Source organism: Electrona antarctica (assembly GCF_951216825.1).
Source record: "Electrona antarctica genome assembly, chromosome: 18".
Classification (NCBI taxonomy): Eukaryota; Metazoa; Chordata; class Actinopteri; order Myctophiformes; family Myctophidae; genus Electrona; species Electrona antarctica.
The window spans coordinates 42,841,209-42,846,305 of NC_136799.1; the positions used below are offsets into that span (position 1 = coordinate 42,841,209).

General features: G+C 48.7%; 2 long non-coding RNA genes across 2 annotated transcripts; both read right to left on the reverse strand.

Annotated features, from left to right (window-relative positions):
- Window positions 1-1,146: 1,146 nt before the first annotated feature.
- Window positions 1,147-1,684, reverse strand: LOC306942738. Its single transcript, XR_013792330.1, has 3 exons — window positions 1,551-1,684; window positions 1,402-1,463; window positions 1,147-1,289 (listed from the first exon to the last, which is right to left on the reverse strand). It is a non-coding gene; the product is annotated as an uncharacterized lncRNA (long non-coding RNA).
- A 1,649-nt stretch (window positions 1,685-3,333) lies between these two features.
- On the reverse strand, window positions 3,334-3,851 carry LOC306942352. Its single transcript, XR_013792278.1, has 3 exons — window positions 3,735-3,851; window positions 3,589-3,650; window positions 3,334-3,476 (listed from the first exon to the last, which is right to left on the reverse strand). It is a non-coding gene; the product is annotated as an uncharacterized lncRNA (long non-coding RNA).
- Window positions 3,852-5,097: the final 1,246 nt, after the last annotated feature.

Consider the following 5,097-nt stretch of genomic DNA (forward strand, 5'->3'; position numbering starts at 1 on the left):
TTCAACCTCTTAACAGTGACTGCTTCTGTGGCGGCAGCTGCAGTGGCTGCAGCAGCTGCAGTAGTGGGAGCAGCTGCAGTGGTGGCATTAGCTGCAGTGGTGGCAGCAGCAGCAGTAGTGGCAGCAGCTGCAGTTGTGGCAGCAGCAGTAGTGGCAGCAGCAGCAGTTGTGGCAGCAGCAGTGGTGGCTGCAGCTGCAGTTGTGACAGCAGCAGTGGTGGCAGCAGCTGTGGTGGCAGCAGCTGTGGTGGCAGCAGCTGTGGTGGCAGCACTGGTATAGATCTCTGTAAAATAAGAAGAAAAATAAAGCATGCTATATCAAAACCAAAATTGTCATAACTAGTCCTTACCCATTCGAATATATGAATACCAAATTATCTACAGTGTGAGTAATGCGATTTAATAGATCATATTATTGAGGTATGTATTAGTATGTATTTTGAGATAGCAGCACAGATGACTTTGGAAATATAGGCCCCTCCCACTGATTTTGCTAGGCAATGACAATGTCATGTCACCCCCTGTGATCATGTGTAAGTAATTTGGAGAGGATTTATCCCCAAAAAGAATCATGTTTTTTGCAACAAACGTTTCTTCGCATTTGCGGTGCCCCCTATGGATGACAATGGAATTGCTTTTGGCTGTCTGAGTAAACCACCCTCGACATGTGATTTAAATTGGGGGTGGATTGGACATTCTGTTTGTGATTTGTGGCCTTTATTTGTAAAATAGGCCCCTCCTACTAACTTTGAAAAGCGATTACGGGCGAACAATACGGACTATCAACATTCTGCCTGCTGTGTTTAATCGGATAGGTCCAGAGATTATGTGTACCGAACTACCGATTTCTGTGAGGTTTGGACAAAGCCTGTAGGTGGAAGAGCAAAAAGTGCGTTTTGAAGAAAATTAAAAATGTGGACAATCTTTCTAGATACAATGGGCGTGGCCTATATGGGGAGATGTGTCATGGCCCAAGGAACCCAGAGAAAAATATATATTGACAGACAGACAGACAGACAGACAGACAGACAGACACCTTCTTCTGAGAAAGTTTTCTGAACATACGGTGCTTTAATAGTAACATCTAAAATGACACAGATGCTGTCCCGGATCGAAGGGGTCAGATCAGGTATTTGCTTACGTATTCCATCGACATGGATGGAGGAGGTCTCGATGTTGAAGGCTGTGACGGTATTCTTTGCTGTGGTCAAAACATCTGCAATCTCAGTATCGGTAGGGACAGACGAGGAACTGAATGATAGGTCCAGCTCATTGTTGATTGATCCGTCGCTGCAAACAAAATCACACCAATATATTTAAATACAAACATACTTGACTTAACATGACTTATAATCATGATCTGTTGGCTTTAATTGAACAGCAGGTAAAGTATTGTCATTACCTGAATGCTATCACTATCAGGGATTTGAACGTGGTGAATTCTGCACTGTAGAAAGGCTCAAGCTGTAGAAATAAATATAAGAAGGTCAGTAAATCCCTTTTTTGACATTCAAAATAAAAACATAATATTTACTACAATGTGCTACTTACATTGTCCTTTATCAAATTGAATCGAGCCTTAAAAGCAGAAGATGTTGTGTCCAAAAGGTCAACTGTGAATGTTTCTCCTACAGATCTGAACTTCAACCTCTTAACAGTGACTGCTTCTGTGGTGGCAGCTGCAGTGGTGGCAGCAGCTGTGGTGGCTGCTGCAGTTGTGGCAGCAGCTGTGGTGGCTGCAGCAGTGGTGACAGAAGCTGCAGTTGTGGCAGCAGCAGTGGTGGCAGCAGCTGTGGTGGCTGCAGCAGCTGTGGTGGCTGCAGCAGTGGTGACAGAAGCTGCAGTTGTAGCAGCAGCAGTGGTGGCAGCAGCTGTGGTGGCTGCAGCAGCTGTGGTGGCAGCAGCAGTGGTGGCAGAAGCTGCAGTGGTGGCAGCAGCTGTGGTGGCTGCAGCAGCTGTGGTGGCAGCAGCAGTGGTGACAGAAGCTGCAGTTGTGGCAGCAGCAGTGGTGGCTGCAGCAGCTGTGGTGGCAGCAGCAGTGGTGGCAGAAGCTGCAGTGGTGGCAGCAGCTGTGGTGGCAGCACTGGTATAGATCTCTGTAAAACAAGAAGAAAAAGAAAGCATGCTATATCAAAACCAAAATTGTCATAACTAGTCCTTACCCATTCGAATATATGAACACCAAATTATCTACAGTGTGAGTAATGCGATTTAATAGATCATATTATTGAGGTATGTATTAGTATGTATTTTGAGATGTAATCAGTCTGGTCTCAGAGGCCCTTGCCCGTCGGGCAACTAGTACAGAAAGGTGCAATTCTGGGGAAATTGCAAAGTGTGGTTTCCAACTTTCCTCGATAGCAGCACAGATGCCTTTGGAAATATAGGCCCCTCCCACTGATTTCGCTAGGCAATGACAATGTCAAGTCACCCCTGTGATAATGTGTAAGTGATTTGGAGAGGATTTATCCCCCCAAAAAATCATGTGTTTTGCAACAAACGTTTACATTTCTTCGCATTTGCGGTGCCCCCTATGGATGAAAATGGAATTGCTTTTCGCTGTCTGAGTAAACCACCCTCGACATGTGATATAAATTGGGGGTGGATTGGACATTCTGTTCGTGATTTGTGGCATTTCTTTGTAAAATAGGCCCCTCCTACTAACTTTGGAAAGCAATTACGGGCGAACAATACGGACTATCAACATTCTGCCTGTGGTGTCTAATCGGATAGGTCCAGAGATTATGTGTACCGAACTACCGATTTCTGTGAGGTTTGGACAAAGCCTTTAGGTGGAAGAGCAAAAAGTGCGTTTTGAAGAAAATTCAAAATGTGGACAATCTTTCTAGATAAAATGGGCGTGGCCTATATGGGGAGATGTGTCATGGCCCAAGGAACCCAGAGAAAAATATATATTGATTTTACGACTTACGGTTCAAAAGTTATTTAATTTGCAATTCATTTTCGTAATTATTATGAACCTCCTCTCCAAGTTTTGTAAATATAGCGCTTACAGTCTCCAAGTAAAAAATACTTGAATGGGAGTCTTCGATCTTCCCCATTATAAGTGAATGGAGAAATGTAATAACTAATACATTTAATAAACAGCATTACATTTGTTAAATTGGACAGCAGACAGACAGACAGACAGACAGACAGACAGACAGACAGACAGACAGACAGACAGACAGACAGACAGACAGACAGACAGACAGACAGACACCTTCTTCTGAGAAAGTTTTCTGAACATACGGTGCTTTAATAGTAACATTTAAAATGACACAGATGCTGTCCCGGATCGAAGGGGTCAGATCAGGTATTTGCTTACGTATTCCATCGACATGGATGGAGGAGGTCTCGATGTTGAAGGCTGTGACGGTATTCTTTGCTGTGGTCAAAACATCTGCAATCTCAGTATCGGTAGGGACAGACGAGGAACTGAATGATAGGTCCAGCTCATTGTTGATTGATCCGTCGCTGCAAACAAAATCACACCAATATCTTTAAATACAAACATACTTGACTTAACATGACTTATAATCATGATCTGTTGGCTTTAATTAAACAGCAAGTAAAGTATTGTCATTACCTGAATGCTATCACTATCAGGGATTTGAACGTGGTGAATTCTGCACTGTAGAAAGGCTCAAGCTGTAGAAATAAATATAAGGTCAGTAAATCCCTTTTTTGACATTCAAAATAAAAATGTAATTTTTACTACAATGTGCTACTTACATTGTCCTTTATCAAATTGAATCGAGCCTTAAAAGCAGAAGATGTTGTGTCCAAAAGGTCAACTGTGAATGTTTCTCCTACAGATCTGAACTTCAACCTCTTAACAGTGACTGCTTCTGTGGTGCCAGCTGCAGTGGTGGCAGCAGCTGCAGTGGTGGCAGCAGCTGCGGTGGTGGCAGCAGCAGTGGTGGCTGCAGCAGCAGTGGTGGCAGCAGCTGCAGTGGTGGCAGCAGCTGTGGTGGCTGCAGCAGCAGTGGTGGCTGCAGCAGCAGTGGTGGCAGCAGCTGCAGTGGTGGCAGCTGCAGTAGTGGCAGCAGCAGTGGTGGCTGCAGGTGCAGTGGTGGCAGCAGGTGCGGTGGTGGCAGCAGCTACAGTGGTGGCAGCAGGTGCAGTGGTGGCAGCAGCTGCAGTGGTGGCAGCAGCTACAGTGGTGACAGCAGGTGCGGTGGTGGCAGCAGGTGCAGTGGTGGCAGCAGCTGCAGTGGTGGCAGCAGCTACAGTGGTGGCAGCAGGTGCAGTGGTGGCAGCAGGTGCGGTGGTGGCAGCAGCTACAGTGGTGGCAGCAGCTACAGTGGTGGCAGCAGGTGCAGTGGTGGCAGCAGCTGCAGTGGTGGCAGCAGGTGCAGTGGTGGCAGCAGGTGCGGTGGTGGCAGCAGGTGCAGTGGTGGCAGCAGCTACAGTGGTGGCAGCAGGTGCAGTGGTGGCAGCAGCTGCAGTGGTGGCAGCAGCTGCAGTGGTGGCAGCAGCTACAGTGGTGGCAGCAGGTGCAGTGGTGGCAGCAGGTGCGGTGGTGGCAGCAGCTACAGTGGTGGCAGCAGCTACAGTGGTGGCAGCAGCTGCAGTGGTGGCAGCTGCAGTGGTGGCAGCAGGTGCGGTAGTGGCAGCAGCTACAGTGGTGGCAGCTGCAGTGGTGGCAGCAGCTACAGTGGTGGCAGCAGGTGCGGTGGTGGCAGCAGCTACAGTGGTGGCAGCAGCTACAGTGGTGGCAGCAGCTGCAGTGGTGGCAGCTGCAGTGGTGGCAGCAGGTGCGGTAGTGGCAGCAGCTACAGTGGTGGCAGCTGCAGTGGTGGCAGCAGCTGCAGTGGTGGCAGCTGCAGTGGTGGCAGCAGCAGTGGTGGCAGCAGCTGCGGTGGTGGCAGCAGCAGTGGTGGAAGCTGCAGTGGTGGCAGCAGGTGCGGTGGTGGCAGCAGCTGAAGTGGTGGCAGCTGCAGTGGTGGAAGCTGCAGTGGTGGCAGCAGGTGCGGTGGTGGCAGCAGCTGAAGTGGTGGCAGCTGCAGTGGTGGCAGCAGCTGCAGTGGTGGCAGCTGCAGTGGTGGCAGCAGCAGTGGTGGCAGCCGGTGCAGTAGTGGCAGCAGCTGCAGTG